The sequence below is a fragment of the Vicugna pacos genome, chromosome 2 (genome assembly GCF_048564905.1).
Source record: "Vicugna pacos chromosome 2, VicPac4, whole genome shotgun sequence".
Taxonomy (NCBI): Eukaryota; Metazoa; Chordata; class Mammalia; order Artiodactyla; family Camelidae; genus Vicugna; species Vicugna pacos.
The window spans coordinates 100,125,954-100,148,735 of NC_132988.1; the positions used below are offsets into that span (position 1 = coordinate 100,125,954).

General features: G+C 34.9%; 1 long non-coding RNA gene across 2 annotated transcripts in view; it reads left to right on the forward strand.

Annotated features, from left to right (window-relative positions):
• LOC140700471 (uncharacterized) overlaps positions 1-11,386 on the forward strand; it is a 165,494-nt gene extending 154,108 nt beyond the window's left edge. For both annotated transcript variants that reach the window (XR_012078872.1, XR_012078881.1), the window contains one exon: positions 10,984-11,386. This is a non-coding gene — a long non-coding RNA (uncharacterized lncRNA). The remainder of the gene's footprint in view (positions 1-10,983) is intronic.
• The last annotated feature ends 11,396 nt before the right edge of the window (positions 11,387-22,782 follow it).

Sequence of the window (22,782 nt, forward strand, 5' to 3'; positions counted from 1 at the left end):
CTACATTCATTCAATAGAATTAAATAAAAATATCTTTAATAAAAACAAATTTTGTCATTAGGATTTTGACTCTAGTGGGTCATTATTTCTATTACTTGAATTGATACAGAATTGCAAAATTGTATTAATTATACTGAAACATTCACATACTGTGCTCATGATGCTAGCAGGAGAACTTACTCTTCCCTTTTCTGGCAAAAGACAAATTGTGCTACAACCAAAATAGCCTCATTTTGCTTCCGTTGTCATGCTAGAACTAGGAAGATGTCATTCAAAAGAGTTAAGTATTCAGAAGATGTACAAAATCACAAAATTGGAACATTAGGCTACATCATTAAACTACCCAAGTAACTTGCCTGCCATCAGTTGGTTTTATCCACAGGTTTCCAAACTTTAACTTTACTCAAGTGCCCACATTAACTACTCATTTTCAAACTTTACTAAACACAAGAGAAACAATTTTATATTTTGCAGAGATTACTTGTGAATTTTCAAATATATGATCACAAAATACTTTCAAGATATAACCTTAAACTGTCATAATTAGGGGAATAAAGAAATTCATAATATCTGTTTACAACATTTAAATATATACCTTTCTATAATAAATATGATAGAATATAAGATTACATGGAGAAGCTAAAGAATGTTCAAATTAATATCTAAGTTTAAAAAATAAAGTGTTCTTTTCAATTCAATTCCTTAATATTGCAAAGCAACAATAATAATTAGTCTCAATCAGAATTTAAATGAAAGTGAACAGGATAATTCTTTCTTGTTGTTCACGAAATCTTTGAGATTTTTTCTTATGTTATAATAATATTTCATCATCACTTCTCTGTGGTTTTACAATTTATACTTTTTATCTGTTTGTTTGCTTTCATAAGGACATTCAAGAATTCTCTAGTCTACATCACAGACAGTACAAGTCACTTGGTTTTAGACATTTGAGGGAAAAAGGAGCTAGATTCTGGGTATTACACCAAGTGATATTTTTTGATTTACCCTAATTCTAATCCTGACTGTTTCTGTCTTGACAAAGAGACTTATAAAGTTTACATCTCAATGTCAGTTTATAAACAATATGAATAAAATCAATGAAAATAATAAACATCAAGCAATACAAATTTTATGCCTTCGCAAAGTAAAATAGAAAGTTATGATTCCTTGGAATTTTTTCCACAGTCAAAATATATAAAGTTATATTCAAAATTACTAATGTCTTGTCATGCTCCTTTCTATATTAATTATAAAAACCAAATCAAAGTACAAAAACAATAGTATAAAACTCACTAGCCATTGTGGTCTATATTTATATCGTGTTTATATCATGTTTCAGAAAGATATTAAAGAAAGTCAAATTAGTGTATCATTTTGTGTGTGTGTATGTTAAGGAAAATGTTCAAAAACTGCTACTTAGTTATGTTTACTTAGAAGGAATCACTATGGTATTGATTCAAAGATACTGCTAGGCAAAAGGGTAGATGTAATACAATTTGTCCATTATGTAAAAACAGTATTTCAAATGTATGTATTGACATGCTATAGAACTTTGAGAAAAACAGAAGTGAAAAGAAAAAGTTATCTTAATTTATGATAAATTTTGCTATTTGATAATGCTAAATCTGTTGAAAATAGTTCCATTTAAAAAGAAAGTAAGTGTAACTAAAAATAACTTGATATTACTTTTCAGGTCTAGTATTGTGTTAATATATTAACAGTGGATCAAAATATATTTTAAATTACCTAGGAAAAAACCTCTTTAGTTAAGAGGGTATTGCAATTAATTTCTTTGTTAAAAAGTATGTATAGCCTCAAATCAAATTCCTCGATGTGTCAAAATACTTCTTTTTTTTTTTTGGCAATAACTTCTAACTTACACTTGAATTGATGCACCAAAAATTTCCAAGTGATTTCTTTTAATGACATTTGAAGAATGTGTATTCTTTCATAGGACATCATTTATGATGAATGAAAGAGTAAAAAGGAAAGAAAATTCATTTGTTGTCATGCAGTGTATGTTCTGAATTAGGCAACATCATTACTGAACAAATTTGGCCAGAGTGACAAAAATCTAACTTAAACTACTGAAGGAAATATAAAAGATATTAGTTTGAAAGATACTGGAGCAATTCAAAGAATTGAAGGGCAAACCAATCAACTAAGTTGGTAGAAGCCTGAGGAAGATAATCCTCGGAATTTCAGGGACTATATCTGAATAGTTAGCCATCATTAGCCTCTCTTTCTACTTATAACTCCTTCTTTTTAAGTGTTTTTTATCCCCCCCACCAATGCCTTTTTTTTTTTTTAACATTAAATTCTTGGTTACCATTTCTGTAGGTTTAACAAATTCAGTTCAAAAGCATTAGATGCGGTCTTTACTTGGCATGGGTGCAGCTACATGCTGAAACCTGTACTTGTCCATGGCATAAAGCTTGAGACAGATGTCCACCTTTCGATATATTCTGATGACCACAGGAGAAGAGCATGCAAGTTAAGTGTAGTTCCCATTTAGACTACAGGTAATAACAGGTTACAGGGAAGCAGGAAGATCGGCAAGAGGAAATACAGATGACATTCTCAGAAAACAAGAGTTGATTTTGGAAGTCAAGATAGTAATGTTAACAATATTGAGGAAAATTATATAAGTCCTGATTTCTGTACTGAAGAAGAAAACTTCAAATATAGTTGAGCTTACACTTAGGAAATAGCCAGAGGAAAAAAAATAAGAAACAGCAGATAAGTAGCACATTTTGATAGAGATTATAAATGCCCTGAGAATTAGAGAGCAGTGAGTAAAGTTTGTCCACAGGTAATGGATCACACATCACTGAGAGGGTGGTATTTGAAATGAATCTTAGAAGTGAATGCAAGTTTACATTAAAAAGTTAGCTCGGCTGAATGGAACTCATCAAACCCGCATTTTGAGCATAATACTTATGTATTGGGATATTTAATTCTAATCCATGCACCCCCTTACCTTCACCATCATCACTACTCTGGGAAGTTATGTGACATCCGCTTCATTTTTTTTTTAATCAAAGGGTTTTTGTGCTTGTACATGTAAAACTTAAATAATAAGAGGTAGAAACAAATAGGAAGAGGAAATAGAAATAAGGACAATACAGTGAATTTTTACCAAAAAATAATGATTCAAATATCATACATAAAGCAAACAAAACAGGATATATGCATTGATTCTGTTTTAATTGATGCTGGTGCCCTTTAATTGTATACATTTTAGTTGAATTTTAATTGATACCCATTAATCATATTTTTAAACTTTTTCATCTTTCAACCAGATTTTAAGAAAAAAGTTTTATGCACATAGTAAAAATGTAAATTAATACATCTTAAAAAAGTAAAAGCTAAAATTTAAATCTCAGAAATATCTGGGTCCTCTCTGTAGTTTCTGCTTCATTTTGCTATGAACCTACAACTGCTAAAAATTTAAATCTCACTTCCTCTAGTCCCCAAACCACTTCCTAATTCAGAGATAACTATAAGGATAATCTTATTTCCAACATTACAAAAGTCTTTACATAGATAAATATACATATAGTTTATATATACATAATACAACATACTATATACATTGTAATTTTAAATAAGATTATGCTATACATATTCTACACTTTTCATTTTTTCACTTAAATCCAGTCTTTTGAAATTGGCACTTAGAACAGCTTCTTTGTGTTTAATAATTGTATAGTATTCTATTTATCAAATGTACCATGCTACTTTATAATTTATTTCATTTGTATTTTATAAGTCTCATATATATAAGCTACTTCTGTTTCTTTTATTATACTTTTTTGCAAGTCTGATAAACATCTAGAATTAGAAGTACTGGTATGTTCATTTTAAATTTAGTTAGATTATCATGCTCAACACAAAGTAGTTGCAATAGTTCATATTTTTTATCACGGGTGAATGGTTCCCCTATCTAAGTTGGAAAGACTCTGTAGTATAGCACACCTGCAAACACTTAGAGCTCTTTGAAGGAAGTCTGACTGAAATTACTGAAAAACCAAAAGGGCATTGTGAAAACTGTACTAGATGTTCTCCACAGCTTATCCTGAATTACAGTTCTATGCTTCATCTTTATGTAAATTTAGTAAAATATTTCAGCTTAAAAAGGAATAGCCAAGGCAATAAAGCAAAAATTTTCCACATGTAAGCAAATGGAAAAGTACTGGGAGAATTCTTAAAAAGAAGTGTTTCGTCTTGGATTCCAGTCACAGCTTTATCACTGGTTGACCTTGTGATTTAAAGTGAATCATTTAAAATCTCTGGGTCTCAGTTTTCTTATATGTACAATAAATATCAGTCTATATATTGTTGAATGTCTCTTCCACATCTGATTTGATAATGAAGTTTCACAGAGCTAGTAACCCAGCTACTTTGTTCAAAAAAATCGTTTCATCTGATGTGGGAAAGGAATTAGTCTTGCCATCACAGAATGATACACTAAAATTGTCTCACTGAAATTTCTGATTCTCCCCATATGGAAATAAAATAAAGAAGGTAAAGAGATTAGAGTAGTTGAAGTACATTTTCTCTAGGACAGCAAAAATTCTGCAAGAAAAAAGCTTTCAGTAAAAGCAGTTGATTGTGAGATGACGCAGAGTTCTATGAATATGTGGATTAAAAGGAGAGTCATACAATATACAAAGTTTATGAATTAAAAAAATAATAGTTTGCAGTTAGTAATGTTGGCTCTTACTAATGGTGTTTGATAATGTTCTATAGCACCTGGTCTTAGGTGACATTATTTGTTTATTTATTTTAAAATATCTATTATTTATATTTCTAAAAATGAATAAGTATTAATCTCTATATCAGGTAAACAATGTCTGATGCATCAACCTAGTGTTCAGGCCACACACTACTCAATACTGTTGAATTTTTAAAACCTCTTCAAATTTAAATTAACAAACTTGGACCTAGTTTTAACATGACAGTAGTAGAAGAGTTCCCTTAGAGAGTAAGAAGAAAATCGTTATGTAGGAATTATACCATAATTAATATTAAAATATGTAGAAATACTGTGGTTGTTTGGATAACACATTCTTTATTTATAAGTATACTGACAATATCAACTTCTTTAAAAAACACAATAGAAAAGGGATTTGTAAAATATTATCTATATGCAAAGAACAATGAAAATCTTTCTTTATCCCTGTAGAAATAACGTCACCATTTCTGTATTAATCCAATAATAATCATTGATGTTTTACTTAATTTACTTGGCCCTAGGATTCACATTTAGGAATATAATTTCTGCTTATGTATTTTTTTTCCTTTCTGTGTGACAATTATACGAAAAAATATATCTTAAAACTTTGTTTATATAGAAAATCCTACTATATAAACTTTTGTTTGTTTGCTTGATACACATTGGATACAAATAGTATATTTTATGCCAGGTAATCTCTATAATCTCATTGTCACTTGTTTTTCTATTGCCACAGTTACGTTACTGAAATAGCACACTGAATTTTCTCAATTTTAAAATTTCTCTTCAGAAAATGATATTTTAAGATGGGCAAGTCTGATCTTAGTGGTATAAAAGAAAAGTGAGCATACAGAAAGTTTTAGGAAGTTTAAAATGTCTGAAATGCTATCAAAGTAAACAATGAGTTTGAATTGACTTATTAGCATCAACTTAATAATTATTGGAGTTTTACCATTTTGAATAGGTTAATAACCATGCATCTTTGTAATTAAATTCACTAAAGTTACAAGCTTTATTTAACTTACACTTCTTGAAAACTGTATTAAAACACTAGACATTATACTAAAGCACTAGATTAACTTGGTCTGTCTTGGGATCCTGGTCATTGGAAGGCAGAAAATCAGAACTGGTAAGCTGTTAGTCACAGCAAATCACATATTTACTTGATTACGAGGTGCATATACGAGGGGGATGTTCATATTTCATGGTCATTATCACAGAGGAGTTGAAAATATCAAAGTCTTAGGGCCATTTATTATTTTTTTCAAAATTAATATACTGAGCATCTGTTATACACAGAATACAACACTAAAAGCAATAAATGATATCAAGGAAAGTTATAGGCTGGGCCTTCACAACTTCAGGTAACTGGAATAACTGAGCATGAAAGATAGAAATTAGAGAGGAGGCTATAGAAGAATCAAGCAGGGAGCAGATCCATTTCTTAAAAACTTTCTGATAAGAAAAAAGAATGTAAAGATATTTGTATAGCACCTAGTAAGGAATAACGGATAAAATTATAGACATCTATGTATGACATGATGAAAGAAATATATAAAACTGGAGTCTCCAGCCAACAGCCAGTGACAAAACAAGGTCGGCCAATTACCGCATGAGTGAACTTGAATGTGGGTCCTTTGTTCCCAGTGAATCTTGAGATGACTGAAGTCCTGGTTAACAGCTTGATGGCAAGCTCATGAGAGACCTGAGCCAAACTGCATCTAAACCACTCCTGGATTCCTGTCCCACTGACACTGTGAGATAACAAATGTTGTTTTAAGTGGCTATGTTTTAGGAAAATTTGTTACGCAGCAACTGATAACTCATATATAAACCAAATGACCACCAATGGGAGAATGGATATATAAAATCTGTTCTATTTGTACAATGAATCTAGCAATACAAAAGAATGAAGTGTTGCTACACAAAACAATACAGGTGCATCTCTGGTCCAATAATGAACAAAAGAAATCAAGCTCAAAAGAACATATATTATAGGGTTCTTTCTATATCATGTTTAAAAATATTAAACAAAACTTATATATGTAGACAGAAGTCTAACTAATGGCTTCCTTGAGGAGTACTGGCTGGGAAGGAACAGGGAGGATCCTTTAGGAATCTTTAGGATCGTAAATCCACATTTAGGAATTTGGAAATCTGTTGTATATTCATCTTTGAGGCATTTATATCAAGTACATAGCAAAAATTTAGCAAGCTTTTTACGTAACTTTTGTATACTTTATTGTAGATATATTCTATCTCAATAAAAATAAATGTTTTAGGATGTAAAGTATATTTTGAAAATATTATATTTTCAAATTGGGCCTATGTTGCCTATGTCAACTTGAAGCACAACTGGTATCATCTGCAGTGGAATATATAGATGTAAAAATTTAATTTTACATCTATATATTCTGAAATGATTACTAAGGTAGTACTATAGCTTGCGATAGTTAATTTTATGTGTCAACTTGACAAGACTAAGGTATAATAGCTGGTAAGACATATTTCTGTGTGTATGTGTGTGTGTGTGTTTCTAGGAAAGATTAGCATATGAATTGACAGATTAAGTAAAGATTTCCCTCACCAATGTGCATGGGAATCATCTAATCCACTGAGGGCTTGAATAGAACCAAAAGGTGATGAAAGGGCTAATTTGTTCATTGCTTGGGCTGGGTCCTGCATCTTGTCTTGCCTCAGTACATCAGCACTCCTTGTTCTCAGGCCTTCAGACTTGAACTAGGACTTACATCACTGGCTCCCTTGATCCTCAGGTTTTCTGGTTTAGACTGGAACTACACCACAGCTTTTCCTGGGCCTCTAGCTTACAGGAAGCAGATTGTGGAATTTCTTTGCTTTCATAATTGTGTGAGCCAATCCCTCATAATATATGTATTTTTCTACGTATCTATATAAATTCTGTTGATTCTGTTTTTCTAGAGAATCCTGATTAATCCAGGCTTTTCAAGTCATAAATATATAGAGGTACTTAGAAAGATCACAATAAATTTTATTGCTCAAGCAGAACACAAAAGGTGATAATGGAACAGAGCACAGATCACAGAATCCTGAGAGAAACCTGCGTAAAAGGACCAGGCAGGGAAAAACAAGTTTCAGTGGAGGCCAAGTAGTGCCAAAGGAAAATCAAGGGACTGCCAGTTCATAGAAACCAAAGTCTCTTGGTTGTTTTTCAGTTAGAAGGGAGAGGTCAACTGCATCTTATACTGCAGGATAGTCAGGTTAGTAAAGACTGAATACAATCATTTAAGTCATTTACTGAGAGATCATTTCTGACCATGAAGAAAGTAGTTCCCTTTAGGAAGGGTAAGCTATAGTTATCTCTAAAAGATCTTGTGCAGAAGTGATTTTCAATTCATAATATAAAATAGAATCACATATCAGTAAGTTTCTGGTTGACACAAAATCTTCCATAATTATATATTGGCAGTCCATCCGAACACACAAAACCTGTCATACTTAGATCAGTAAAATAAAGTTGAATTCAGGCAAACTGTTATTGTCAAAATATTGCCAAATACCTCTTTAGACTGAATGTAATACTTTTCAGAGGGAGGGCATAGCTCAGTGGTAGAGTGTATGCCTAGCATCCACAGGGTCCTGGGTTCAATCCCCAGTACCACCATTAAAAATAAGTAAATAAATATAATTACTTCACGCCTCCTCCCTGCCTAAAAACCACCTGAATGTAATACTCTTCAATTTGTTACATTGGTATGTTATAGTTACAAAATTTCCATCTTGGGAGTTTAGAGGCTTCACAAACTAAATAATACTGTAAATATGTATTGTCAATTCCCCCACCTTTCGTGAGAACTGATCTACCATATTTCCAGGTGCAGTGTGGGAAATCCAGTTGAACTGTACTTGCTATTACTGACGCATTTCCTATTTCAATGGGAAAAATAATATGGCAAAATGATATGCTGCTGTCATTCAAAAGAAAGGGGAGATATTTGGGGAAACCAGTCCTTATTTCATCACTTTAGATTATTGCTTCTATACGTGTGAAGTTCGATTTATCTTTTCTTAGGAAACCTTGCTTCTTTTACAGGCTCAAATAACTCATGAAGCTATTTCCACCCCAAATACCAGCCCAGACAATCTTCTCCTCCTACACAACTAGTAGGAGACATATAGAGAATGAAGTGACAGAGGAAATATGCGTTATGTGTCACAACAAGGTGGAGAAGGACCTCTAAGAAAGAGTGTTTTATCTCAGAGCAGCTCCAGCTTAGCATCCTGTGACAAAACTGTAGGCTGTGGGATTAGATGTAGCTCTGAAGACTCTTATTCTAGTTAACTTGTAATAAGCTTCTGAGAAGCTAGCTATTGCCCCAGACCTTCTTAAGCTATAATTTAGTATTACGCTCAAGAGCAAAGTATTTATTGGACCACCTAAATACAATAAAGAAAACTATTTGATTCTGGTTACAGTGTAAATGGACTATCTCCCCTCCCCACCCCACACAAAATAGCTAACCAACTTAATATTGCTGATGTCTGTATATTAAAGTTTACAAAAGTTCTCATTTGTCTTATCCATATGGTTTAGTTATTGTATTCAGTGCAATTTTCATATTATACAAAAGGAAACATCCAACATAGTGAAAATGTAAAGTTTTGAAGTTTTCATAATATGTACTAAAGGTAAACAGATTATTTTACTTTTCAGTCATATTTATATGTTTGTTTATATAGTTTGGTGATTTTTAATATTGAATATTAATAAATACATTTTGCTTCTTTAGGATCAGGTTTAGCATTATAAATCTCAACAGTTATATCTTAAAGATAAATGTTAGGTACATGAGGAAAATCCTGACAGGTTATCTGAGCTTATGGATATTTGCTTAGAATGGGAAAGATAGACGTTAGTCAACTAATTATAAAAGTCAGTCTAATTGAATATGTAAGGAGTATTTTGAAGATTCACTAGTGAGTTTTCATTTAGTTTAGGACATTAGAGAAGGCTTCTGTGAGCTAATCATGTTTGTACTGAGGTCTGAGGAATTAAACGACATTACCCAGGTGAAGAGAAGAAGACTGTAGACAGATTCTAAGGGCACGTATGTGGTAAATAACACAGCACTGAGTGAGAGATGGATATGAGGGTGTGAGAAAGAAGGATGTGACAAGGATAACTTGGAGTTTTATTGCTTATGTTACTGGAAGGATGGTGATGCCATTTGTTGTAACAGGTTATTGTGGAAGAAGTAACTTACTAGTTTTGAAGGGGCTGAAGTCCATGAATTTAGTTTTTATTTATTGGCTTCGGTATGTGTTTTAACATCAGTGACATGTCAAAAACTAATTGGATATCTGAGTCTAAAGTTCAGGGGATATATCTAAGCTGGGTATATATAAACTTGAGAGTCACCTGCATTTAAGTAGAAACTGAGGGCTTTAATATAAATGAGGTAAACCATGGAAGGAGTACACAGTGTGATGAGAAAAAGCATATCGACCTGTGTTTGGGAAACTGAAAATATCTAGTAGCTTAGCAGAAGAGGATAAATAAGCATGCAAATGAGACATGTGCTGAGCAACCAGAGAGGAAGGTGGGCCTTCAGAAAAGGGTGGTGTCAATGAAGTCAAAGACAGAGCTTTTCAAGGAACTAACTGACTCTAATAGTTGGGACTAGTCCATGCATGGCTGAATGGCAAAGTAAGAGAAGGACTGAAAAATAACCATTGGTTATAAGAACATGGAAGTTATAGGTGACCTCCAGTGTTGCTTTTGTGGAGTGACTGGGACAGACTGCAGTTAGAGTAGTGCGGAGGCTGTGAAAATGCATTTCACAGATTTGCTCTTGCAGGAATGTGTTTGGCAGCTACAAGTACCCTTTGCATTCACTACTGTGTTTACACTAGGGCCATGCTTGCTGTGGGGTTCTCGTAGCCAGTAACTGAGCGTGTCAGGGTAATAAAGAAAGTCTATTCAAGGGAGAAGGGCATAGCTCAGTAGGAGGGTGCATGCTTAGCATGCACAAGGTCCAGGGTTCACTCCTCAGTACTGCTATTAATAAATAAATAAATAAATAAACCTAATTACTTCCCTCCTCAAAAAAAGAAGGAAAGCCTATTCATGTGAGATGTGGAATTCCTCCAACAGGCACCTTTCATCCAAGGACAGCCCATTGGACTGGTCTCACCTTTCTTGGAACTTGCTGCAGTCTAATACTTTCCTTATCTAATCGTTCTTCCTTACCTCTCTCCTTCCACAGGTGAGAGACTTGCATCGCAGTCTGATGCACTGGGAATGATCTGAGAAAACACGTGGTAAGATGGAACTGGCTCATTACCCCCGGCAGCTGAAATGGGCTTCATCCTGTGTGGTAGGTGGGGCACAAATAGACCCTGACAGAAGGTGCTGCTCAGGTGGTAAACGTTTCATGGGAGGCTACGTGGGAAAACATCCTGGTGCAAGGGAAAGCCCTCATTGCTGTGATGGTTCAGGAATGGAAAGGTGAGTGGGGGAGAATGTCTGGAAGGACAGCAGAGTTGGCTCCTTACTGCTGAGTTGTACTCCTTGCCTGCCTTGAGAAAAGATCTTGGTGCTATTTATTTGCGTTTTTGTGCATGTGGGAAATGAAGAGAGTTATGACGAAATGCCCTCTGAGAGGCTGAGATGGTTTCAGAATACTCCTCACTCTTCTCTATACTATTGAAAATGTATATGTTATTATTCTAGAGCTAGAAGTCTGTCTTCAGAAGAAAATAGGACCCAAGAACATGGTTAAATGCTTCATTTGGCCACAAGTGGATTCTAAGACAAATTACTGGTCTAATTTTAGAATGTTATATTTAGTATAAAATATTTTTGCCATTTTATAGATAGTGGAGTTTATTTTTTATTGGATTGTGTTTGAGAAGATCTCTAGGGTGATGAGGATGGTATGAAGTGACTAGAGGTAGTGTTTTGTGAATACATGGCTTGAAATTAAAAATAAGTCAAAAGCATCTTTAACGAAGATTGTACTGCCTTACCAGAAATGAATAAAATCATCACTGCTCCCAAAGCAGAGGAAACATAGATCTGGGATAAATATTATCTGGAATCTGCAATTTAATTTTCAAGTAGTAACTCTGAATTCAGATGGAATTATATGAGTTTAGCCTCCACAAAAACAAAATCAAATCAAGCAGAACAGAACATTCAGAGAACTTAGGACCATTTGTATGGCTCAAGAGAATTAGAGTTAGAAAAATATTTTTTAAAGCTGATTCTACAGATAAAGTGTAGGATATTTTCAAGTTTATGAGAATACATTCATATTTACATGAAAATATCAATTTGGCTTATATTTGGATATACAAATAGGTATTAACAATGTCTCATCCATTCTTAACCTTTGATAGTCTCTCTATTCAAATGATAAGTATACAATTACAAAGGACAGCTATATATTATTCTAATAAGAATAGTTCAAGAAATTAATAAAAATGGTCAAATTTACATACATGTCATGAATGAAATTTATCATAAGAAGGAAATCAACTAACACAATGAAATGTGTGTAGTATATATGAACATATGTAGAGTATTCAAACTGTAAAATTTTGATCATAAAATCTGAATATGAATATCTTCTAATAATATAATCAATAGGCTATCTCATTTCACTATGCAGCCAACATGGGCAAAGTGCTTCCATAGTCATTATTACACTAAATATATATCCAAATTTTTCATTTTTGTTGACTTCATAGATACTACATAAAACTTTAATAGAAGACTGAAGCTGGATCATATTCACACTTAAGAGATACACATTTAATGAGATTTAGTCTTTCTGTATTTTTCTGAAAAGGTAGAACATAATTTATTTGTTTTCAAATACTGGTTGCATTATGTCTCTAGTTTAACAAGTACAAGAAACTTGCACTTTAATATGTTAGAGAAGAGTTCTGTTCTGAACCAGAGTCCTCTCTGTGTTCTATGTTCTCATGTTCCCTGATCAAAAACCTTAGTTTTTTTCCATATATGAATCTCAGCCTAAGATTTATGATTCCTCCAAATGTATCTCTTGCTTACAAATATTTTCAATCACATTTTCATTAAACATCCCTCTACAAATTCTGTCTCATAGACTTAACACTGCCCAATGTGTTAGCAACTATCCACATATGCAGCTATCTAAAATTAAATTTAATTAAAATTAAATAAAATTAAAGTTCCAGTTCTTTTAGTCACACTAGCCACATTTTGAGTGTTCAACAGCCACGTGTGTCTGTCGTCTTCCATACTGGATAATTCAGGCATACAACATTTCTGAAATCACAAAAAGTTATATTGGAAGGGACGGATATAGACAATAACATTCAATCATCATTTATCCATTTATGTGGCCATTAACTGATATTTTAATGAATACTTGTCGTGTATCAGGCACTGTCTCTAGTTCCAAGGGTATGGAAATGGGTAAAATGAATAGTGCCTGCTTTCATCAGGCTTACCTTCTCAAAACTGAGACAGAAATAAAATATTAACCAACCAAAACTGTATGCTGTTAAAATCAAAAGCAAATGAAGACCAGCCTTGAAAATTCCTTTAGCAGAAACACCGGTTTAGTCATAAAAGTAAAGCTTAATTTAGCTTATTATGCAAGACTGAGTGGACTTAAGTCATTTCTTATTTATCCCTCCTGAAATCACAGGCAAAACCTAAACCTTTTCCCAAGGATGATATGAGGTAACCACTAACCAATTCCCTATCACTTAAGAAAATTCTAGTAGTATAACCAATCACTGTGACAAATAGTCATTACTCTCTCACCATATAAGCTGTTTTACACCAATACATCCTTGAGCCTCATTCTGTGTTTTGGTTTGAGTTCTCCCAGTTCACAAACTGTCTTTTCTTTGTCTGAACAATAAACTTTTACTAATTGCTCCTTCTGTGATTCATCGGTTTTACTTCTGTTATTTCTGACAATGATGTACAGGATATGATGACCTATAAAGTGGTAGAGTCTAAGCCAGAAAAAAGAAAAAATCAATCTAGACTAGTGGGAGAGAGTGGTGACGAGAAAATACTGCCCTGAAGAAACGTTTCCTGAAAAGTAAGTGTGAGTTATCCAGGTAGGAAAAAGTTAGGGATCACCACTATGAAAGGCATCGGGGGGAAGAGCAGTTGACTTTGGGTATAGAAAATTGCTTGGGTAAAAGCTCTAATGCAGGAAAAACTGCTGTGTGCTTGAAGAATAGTCATAAAGCTTTATTGCTAAACTATTTGAGAGAGGATGGTATCAGGTCAGAAGAAAAAAAAAAAACCAACAAAAAACAAAAATCGGACCAGACCACACAGGCTGAGGTTGGTCATGGATGGCCAAGCCTGACATATAAATATTTCAAGAGAGATCCGTTAAAGCTACAAGAAGTTGGACCTGATTATTTAACGGTGCAGAGTGAGAAACTTCTTACATGGTAATAACGTGGATCTTCACGTGCTGACACGTATCCCCACCCCCCGCCCCTGAATGATACATGGTAAAGAGTGAACCTGTCTTCATTCTCTTACACTTGATGGACTCCGTATGCCACGTACACGGCTGGCCTCTGCACTTCAGGTGTGCCCCTGTGAGAAGTAAGACGGCCCCAAGGAGACAGAGGTGTGCATTCTAGCATAGATCCCTGGTCTTGGGTAGGTCTTTATTCTCCATCTTTGCTGGTTGCATCAGTTAGGCTCAGGCAGGAAAACAGAAACCACACCTGCTATTGTAACAGAGAGAGTGTAATACAGGGAACTGATTGAACAACTGCGGCACGGAGCTGTCCACCAGCGCTGCTGCTGCTGCTGCAGTCCAATGTGATACTTGAGGTGGGGCCACAGAGGCTTCCGATACAAGCAGCGGTGCGTCCAGGACTCTCCCAGGTGGTACTGCTTTATTCTGTCTCCACATGCACAGGTAATAGCTATTCCAAACAAACGGGGTGATCAGTTTAAATGAAATCTCTCTTGTCTGACCGTCATCATTGCTAACTGGTGCCAGACTAGAAGATTTAGAACTCATTTTCTTGGCCCTGAAGCTTTATAAATTCGCTTGTGATTTTAGCAAATTCGGTAGATTTCTACTTTGATTGCTTTTCAATGAAAAAGCAATTTTAGCCCTTGCTGACCCCAGCAGGGACAAGTACAACTAAGAAGTGTATGATGGGTCAGGGAGGAGGAGATTAAGAGTGCCACTTTCTAAGACGGAGAAAATAGATCTATGTTTGCTAGGGGTATAACAAGCCGAGTTAAAAACTGACAGTTGTTCTATGGAATGGACCAATTCCTATGTGGAAATAATTAGAAGGCAATTTGGGTTTACTGATAAATACAGAGCTCAAGCGAAAAGTCCGTCCTCACTATATAGATAAAGCTGTTAGAGCGACTGAGATACCATAGGGAAAAAATGAAGTTTTCCCCAGGTTAAACACGGTTTCTGCGGAACACCAAAATTTAGGAGCTGTGACGGGGGAAAAGCTCACTTAAGAATAAAAGAGCAACTAGAAAGATAAGAAAACACCTGGAGAAATTTGTGTCACAGAAATCAAGGAAGAAGTTTCAAGAATGCAAACTATGGAGAAAATTGCCTTCAACATCAAACGCTGCAGTGGTAAGAAATGTTCTGTGAAGAATCCACCAGATTTAACTAGGACACTAGTGATAGTTTGAGCAGTAGAGGATGAAACGAGATTTCACTGGCTTGAGTGTGAATGTCAAATGAAGAAGTAAAGCCAATGAGATGAGATCATCCTTTTCTTACAACAGCAGCTATTCGAATGTTGCGATGGTTTGAACGTTAGAAGAAAGAGCAGGGCAGTGGGGGAAGGGCGTGGGGATACAGGCAGGGCATTAGCAATTTGAACAACTTCATATGCTACGAATATTTATCCTTAACCTACAGTTTTGTTTTGTTTTTTTAGTGTACTCGTTCCACCAGAAACTATCTTGGGAATAATAGTAAACTTGGCCATTATCTCTAGATTTAGTGGAATCCTTGTTGATGTTTTGGAGATTGATTTCTGTCATCATGTTCTATATTAATTAATTGCGTTGTTTTGGAAGCTGAAGAATTAGAACACCAAACATTTTTTAAATGTTTTTCAAAAATGTCCCTTTCTCATTCTAGTCAAAACACTTTTAAGTCAAACTTAGGTATGACATGTGTTGCTGAAAGATCGGCCCCTGTCCCTGACAAGTCAGATAACTCATAGACAGGGTCTTGGAGCTTAGAAGAAAAGAGACAGCTTTATTGCTTTGCTAGGCAAAGGGGACCTACAACAGGCTAGTGCCTTCAAAATTGTGACTCCACCTTGGGGTTGGGGTAGGGTGATTACATAGTCATAGCTTTAACAATAAAACACCAGTAACAATCAGCAAAATCATTTCCTTGTCACAAGTTTTAGAATGGTATCATGGTGTCTCCAGAAGACCAATACTGGAGAGACTAGCAATTGTTACTTTTTCAGTCCTTTCATCTTGCAAACACCTGCGGCGTGATTCTTTATGATAATTTAGCCTGTTTTGTAGGGTTACAGTTCTGTGACCTTCTTCCTGGAGAACAACTCAGAAGCCAAGCATGATTATAACTTTCAATTACTGTAATAAAGTAGAAACAGTAAGATCAATAGCTTTAGTTTTAACAAGGGGCCTGGAGCTGTGAGCAATAACCTGTCTGTCAGGTTTGTTGACCGTTTTAAGGGCACACATAAGAATAAGCAATCTGTTAGCCTAAATATGACCACTTTATTATTTCCCCTTCACATGCACTGTGTTGTGAGGTTTCTTTTAGAATTTCTTCCATGATCTGAAGGAGTGAAAAGCCCTGCCTACCTTACTGCCACTCCTCCCCCAAACGCACTCACAATACACATGCTATCTCAGGGGAGGTCATAAGAGATTGATTTATGGTTAATTTCTGTGATGTGATCTGGCCCTCATATGCTCTGGGTTGAAATTATATTTCTCCCTCTTTTACTGAAAAAAAATTAGAATAATGACCTTGACTACCCATCTCAGATTCCACATGTAAGGAACTTGGAAGTCATCACTTTGTTCTAACAAGTAAAAAGCTGAACAGACCAAAAAATCAACAACCCTTCCAGGATCTGTACGAGGAGAGAGGGCACAGATCAAATAGCTCCCCTCAAATTGGAGAGACCAACAGCTGAATACAGGTCATTAGCTTACTGGAGCAGGAGCCCACAAGCAGAAACCTCTCAGAGAACCAGAACTATAATTGATGAATTGGTAGAGGCTCAGTGCAGACAAGTCTGAGAGCTAACAACTCCTGGGTGACCCCAATCATAGAAATGCCCCCACAGTTTTGTGAGTGCTTCCTCCAGGAGTTTAATCTGGTGAATATCAGAGAAAAATCTCCTCCAGCTTCCTGCAGAGGAGGAAAAGGAACCCATCTGAAATACAGTTGACCTTTGAACAATGAGGGGATAAGGGGAACCAAACCTCCCGCACACTCAAAAATCTGAGTATAACTCTTGACTTTCCAAAAACTTAACTATTTATAACTTACTGTTGACCAGAAGCTGTATCAATAACATAAAGGGTCGATTAACACATATTTTGTGTATTATGTATGTAATACATTATATTCTTACAGTAAACTAGGCTAGAGAAAAGAAACCGTTATTAAGAAAATCAAAGGAAAAGAAAATACATTTACAGTATATCTATTAATTTATTGAAGAAAATCTGCATAAAAATGGATCTGTGAGGTACAAACTGATGTTCAAACCCAAGGGTCAACTGTACACTCTTTTCTTAACAAGTCCTGCCCGTAAGAGAAACTAGTTAACCAGAGTGTAATCTGCTGGGGTATTGTCAGGTCCTGACTGACCTGGGGGAAGAGAAATACTCACCTCCAGCCAGCTCTAGCCATCTTGTTCCACCTAAGTGTGGAGGGAAAAAACCTGAGAGACACATGTGAAATTCACAGTCCAGATGCACAGGCTCACCGAGTGACTGAGACCTAATCACAGCACTGTAGAACACTTCCCCCCCTCACACCTCACCACCACACTACTGAAAGCCTGTATGTACAGGAGTTTTCTTTTGCATCCTGTCCAGCGCTGACCTCCAAATGCAATTTTTCCTGTTTCCTAGGGAATCCTCAGTAGATGTTTATTGACTTGTCATTGAAATAGATGGAAAATAAGGCCTGCTAATTTTCTCATGACTTTCTGTTTTGTATTTTGTAAAATGTTAATGGTCTCTTGGGCCCAATCCTATACGTAGCATGCTTACCTACTGACAGTTCAGCAGTAGGAGGAATGTGGGCTTCCCTAAAGAAGTAAGAACGATCACACAGCAAGTGACCAAGAGTCTTCTTCGACCTGCAAAGCAGAGCTTTGCAATGGAGTCCTGGCCCATTATCCTAATAAGATAGGGAATGAGTACCAGACACAGATGTCGTGAATGGGCTCTGAAAAGCACACGCTGAAATGTGAGGGACAAAGGAAAGATCCCTGCCTACAAGAAATCCTAAAAGGGTTATATAAGGACATAGGAATTAATGGGATGATAAATGTGACAACCTCTGCGGTAAGTAACAAGATATATTACATTAAAATATCCAAATTATGTAAATTGCTTTGACTTTATATCTTTCAGAAACCATAGATCAAAGCTTAATTGAATTTAAATGAAACATTAAATGTCATATTGCTAAAATAATATTTTCAAAGTGTAAGCCTATAACAATTGCTTTTGTTTTCCAATTTCAGATAATTTAAAAAAGAGTCAATGTAATATATGTGCTTCATTCAATCCAAATCAGAATTCTTCAAGTCTGTATGATAAATGTGTTGCTCCACATAAAAGCATAATGATAAAAATAAATTAAGCCATTATACATAAGAATTCTAGGTAATTTTCTTTAATTGCTGTGCAGCATCAATTATATCTGGGGGCACAGAAGGCTTTTAACCTAATTCTCAAATCTCTCTATGGCCTATATTTTTTTGATCTATGGACACTAAGAAAATAAAATTATAAAAAAGTTTTTTTCTGATTACTTACAATCTTTCCCATGAACTTGCACTTGTAGTAGGGCAAAATTGATTTTATATAGCATACAATTAAACTAAAAAATAATTTTAAAAAGATCTTATATTTGCATATTATATGAAACAGCATTTATTACATTATCTCAATATACTTCAAAAATACTTTTTGATATTATAGTTATCTTGAAAATTTTTCAATAAATTCTTATTTTCTAATAAGTGTGTAATTATTTTAAACAAAAACACAGGGAAATACCCATCTTACTTACTTCATTGTTGGTAACTGAATTCAACAGCCATTTTTCTTTTTTCCCCTCTTCTAAGAGCCACACACTGGGTTGATCCTTGTAGTCAGTGGCAATTCACCATGTGAAGATCATTCTGCATGGCTACTTTAAAGACAGACAAACAAATATAAGATATGTTCCCAACATGACATCCTCATTTTTTGTAAACTGACTAATTACAAAACAAAACAAGTATTTGTTGTATTCGTAAAACATAACCAGGATATCTGCCAATTTGGTGATTTCAATTCCTTTATGTGCAAATTCCCTGTCCTTCAGTATGTAAATATTAAATATCAAATCTCCATATTACATATGGTTGGAAACCCAGTACCTCCTAAATTTATAGATGACCAAGAGACTTAAATTTCTCTTTATTCCAAATGTCTGGAGTCCACTGAATCTTTCCATTCCCACCCAAGAGGTATACTGAATATGTCACTGCCTCCTTCACTCTCCAAAATAACACAACTTACAGAAGCTTTGAGATATTGAAAGAAGAGTTTTCTCGCAGCATATAGTTTACCATGGGGATCACCTTGATCATAGAGGATGGCAGTTCTGAGTATGGATTATTCTATACAAGGAGTCAGTTTGTATGGAATTCTGGGTTCCCTACATCCAACATCTGTGAACATGGGTGGTTTCCTTAATCTGTCTGTGCCTCGGATGGTTTCCATGGGGATTGAGAGGACTGCACGAGTTACTGTTTGCAAGTGTTTTTGTTGGCTTAGTTTTAATTCTGTTTGCTGGCATGTTGCTCCCATCCCCCACACCTGCTGTATAATGGCTGTCTCAGAATCTCAAACGCTTATGCCACTTTGTTACATATACAAAAAAATTTCTTCTAGGCTTTTTCTCCATAGCTCATTGTGGCCATGACTTCTGAGCTGTTCTTACCAGTTAGGGTGGGTATTAAGATGTTGCACTGAATTAGAGGTTTGCAAAATTTTTGGTAAAGGGCCAAACAATAAATATGGTAGGCTTTGCAAGCTATACGGTATCCCTTGCAACTACTTAATTCTGCTTTTGTAGCCCAATAGCAGCCACAGAAAATACATAAACAAATGGGCAGGCTATGCTCTAATAAGACTTTGTAAAAACAGATAGATTTGGTTCATGAGCCATAGTTTGACTATCATGCTCTAAAAGAAACATGAATGTGGCTATACCCATGAACCATAGTTAACTGACCCCAGCCAGCACTGAACAAAAGCAGACTGAGCTTTTAAAATACTTTTATTATTATGAAATGCCTCATAAATATAATTCTATATGTTATATAAATGTTATAGGACATAAATAGTAAAACAATAATAAAATGAGCAATCGAGGAGTGTTACCAGTACAGTTAAAATTCCCTCTATGACCCTTTTTTTTTAATTGAAGTATAATCAGTTTCCAATGTTGTGTTAATTTCTGGTGTATAGCATAGTGATTCAGTTTTATATATATGTGTGTGTGTGTGTGTGTGTGTGTGTGTGTGTACTCCTTTTCATATTCTTTATCATTATAGGCTATTACAAGTACTGACTATAGTTTCCTGTGCTATACAGTAGGTCCTTGTTGTTTATCTGTTTTATATATTGTAGTTAGTATCTGCAAATCCTGAACTCCCAGTTTATCCCTGCACCCAACTCTTTTACCCCTGGTAACCATAAGTTTGTTTTCTATGTCTGTGAGTCTCTTTCTGTTTTGTAAATAAGTTCATTTATGTCATTTTTTAAGATTCCACATGTAAGTGATATCATATGATATTTTTCTTTCTCTTTCTGGCTTGCTTCATTTTGTATGACAATCGCCAGGTCCACCCACGTTGCTGCAAATGGCATTATTTTATTCTTTTTTATGGCTGAGTAGTATTCCATCATATAAATATACCACACCTTCTTTATCCAGTCATCTGTCGATGGACATTTAGAAGTTTTGTTAAATACATATATATGTATCCTTAGTTTTTGTATACTTTTGTTCTTATGTAATGGATGCCATACCTGAGGCAGTTTTTTTGGTGCTGTTGCTAAGTCACATATATTTCTGAGACTGATATATTTGATTTGACTGACCATGGCTCATTCATTTATACTCCTGTAATTAATTCTAATGTATAAATATAGAATTGCTTTGCCCATTCTTTTATTTTAGAAACTTTTTGGCTGTTATGAGTTCCTTCCTATTATAAACAATCCTGGAATAAATATTATTGTTCTCTTCAAGTAAAAAAATAATTCCATGGGCTATATTTGCTTTATCTATTTTTATTCACTTGAACACATTTTTTCTCTTTAATCACTTTATGGAAGAATAATGTTAATATCTTTTCTAATGTTAATCCAAACTTACATACAGGAGATAAAAATTAATTTAGATTAGACTTTGAAATATAGCCTGATTAAGTTTTCCAGTGCATTGTTTAAATGCTTTGTATTCATGAAATTATATATATATATATATATATATATATATGTGTATATATATATATTCCTAATTTTATATACGTGTGTGTGTGTGTATATGTGTACATATATATAAAAATAGGAATTGGTTCATGAGATGCTAGAGGTGGCAAAGTCCCAAGATCTGCAGTTGGCCAGCTGCAAACCAGGAGAGCTAATGGGATAGATCTATTCTGAGTCCAGAGTCTTCTGAACCAGGAGAATCAATGGCGTAAATTCAAGTCTGAAAGCCTATAGGCTGGAGAACCAAGGAGAGCTTATTTTCAATTTGAGTGTAAAAGCTTGAAAAATACCAATGTCTCCAAGCAAGCAGTCAGGCAGGAGAATTTCCTCCTATTCAGCCTTTGTCTCCTATTTAGGTCTTCAATTGATTGGATGAGGCTTTCCCACATTAGGGAGGGCATTCTTCTTTACTTAGTCTACCAGTTTAAATGTTAATTTTGTCTAGAAGATCCCTCACAGACACATTTAGAATAATGTTTGACCAAAAGTCTAGGCACCTCATGGCCTAGGCAAGTTGATAGATAATTAACTATCAGAAACCTTTTTCAGGGCTTTGACCAAGGTGTAACAAAGCATGATTCACCTGTGCTAAAAAATGATCTAGTGATGTGTTGAGAATGACTGAAATGTATGGGTAGATGCAGGGAGGCCTTTTAGGAGGGAGGTAAAAAATCCAAGGAAAAATCCAAGGATGGCAGCTGTAGAGCTAGTAAGAAGTAATAAGAATCTTAATGGATTTTGAATCTATTGACAGAGCCAACAGAATTTGGATATGGGTTGAAAAAGTACTAAAGAAGTCAAGGACAATGCCAAAGTTTTTATTTTTAAAAAATGGAAGAATGGAGTTGACATGAACTGCTTTGCCATAGTAACTAGGTAAGCAGATTTGGGAGAGAAGAGAACTGGAGTTGCATTTGACACCTTAATATGAGATGTCTATTAGACATTCAAGCTATTATTAATTTATCGAGGCATTTGTTAATAATGAATTAAATTTTGACTCTTCCACGACATTTGACAATTTTCATAGATTAAAAAAAGATGCAAAAGTGAAAAAATGTAACTACGCTTCTGTAGTTGAAACGTATCTTCAGAGGAGCTCTATCTGGGCACTTACAAATCATGCTACAAATTTGAGAACCCAGTTTGACTTTACATAGCTTAGACTTAGAGCCAGCCTTTCCTACGCACATAGCTACGTGCTGGGTAGCAAGAAGTTGAGAACACCGATGAGATCCCTTTCAGTGGTATGCCAGCCTCTCGATGA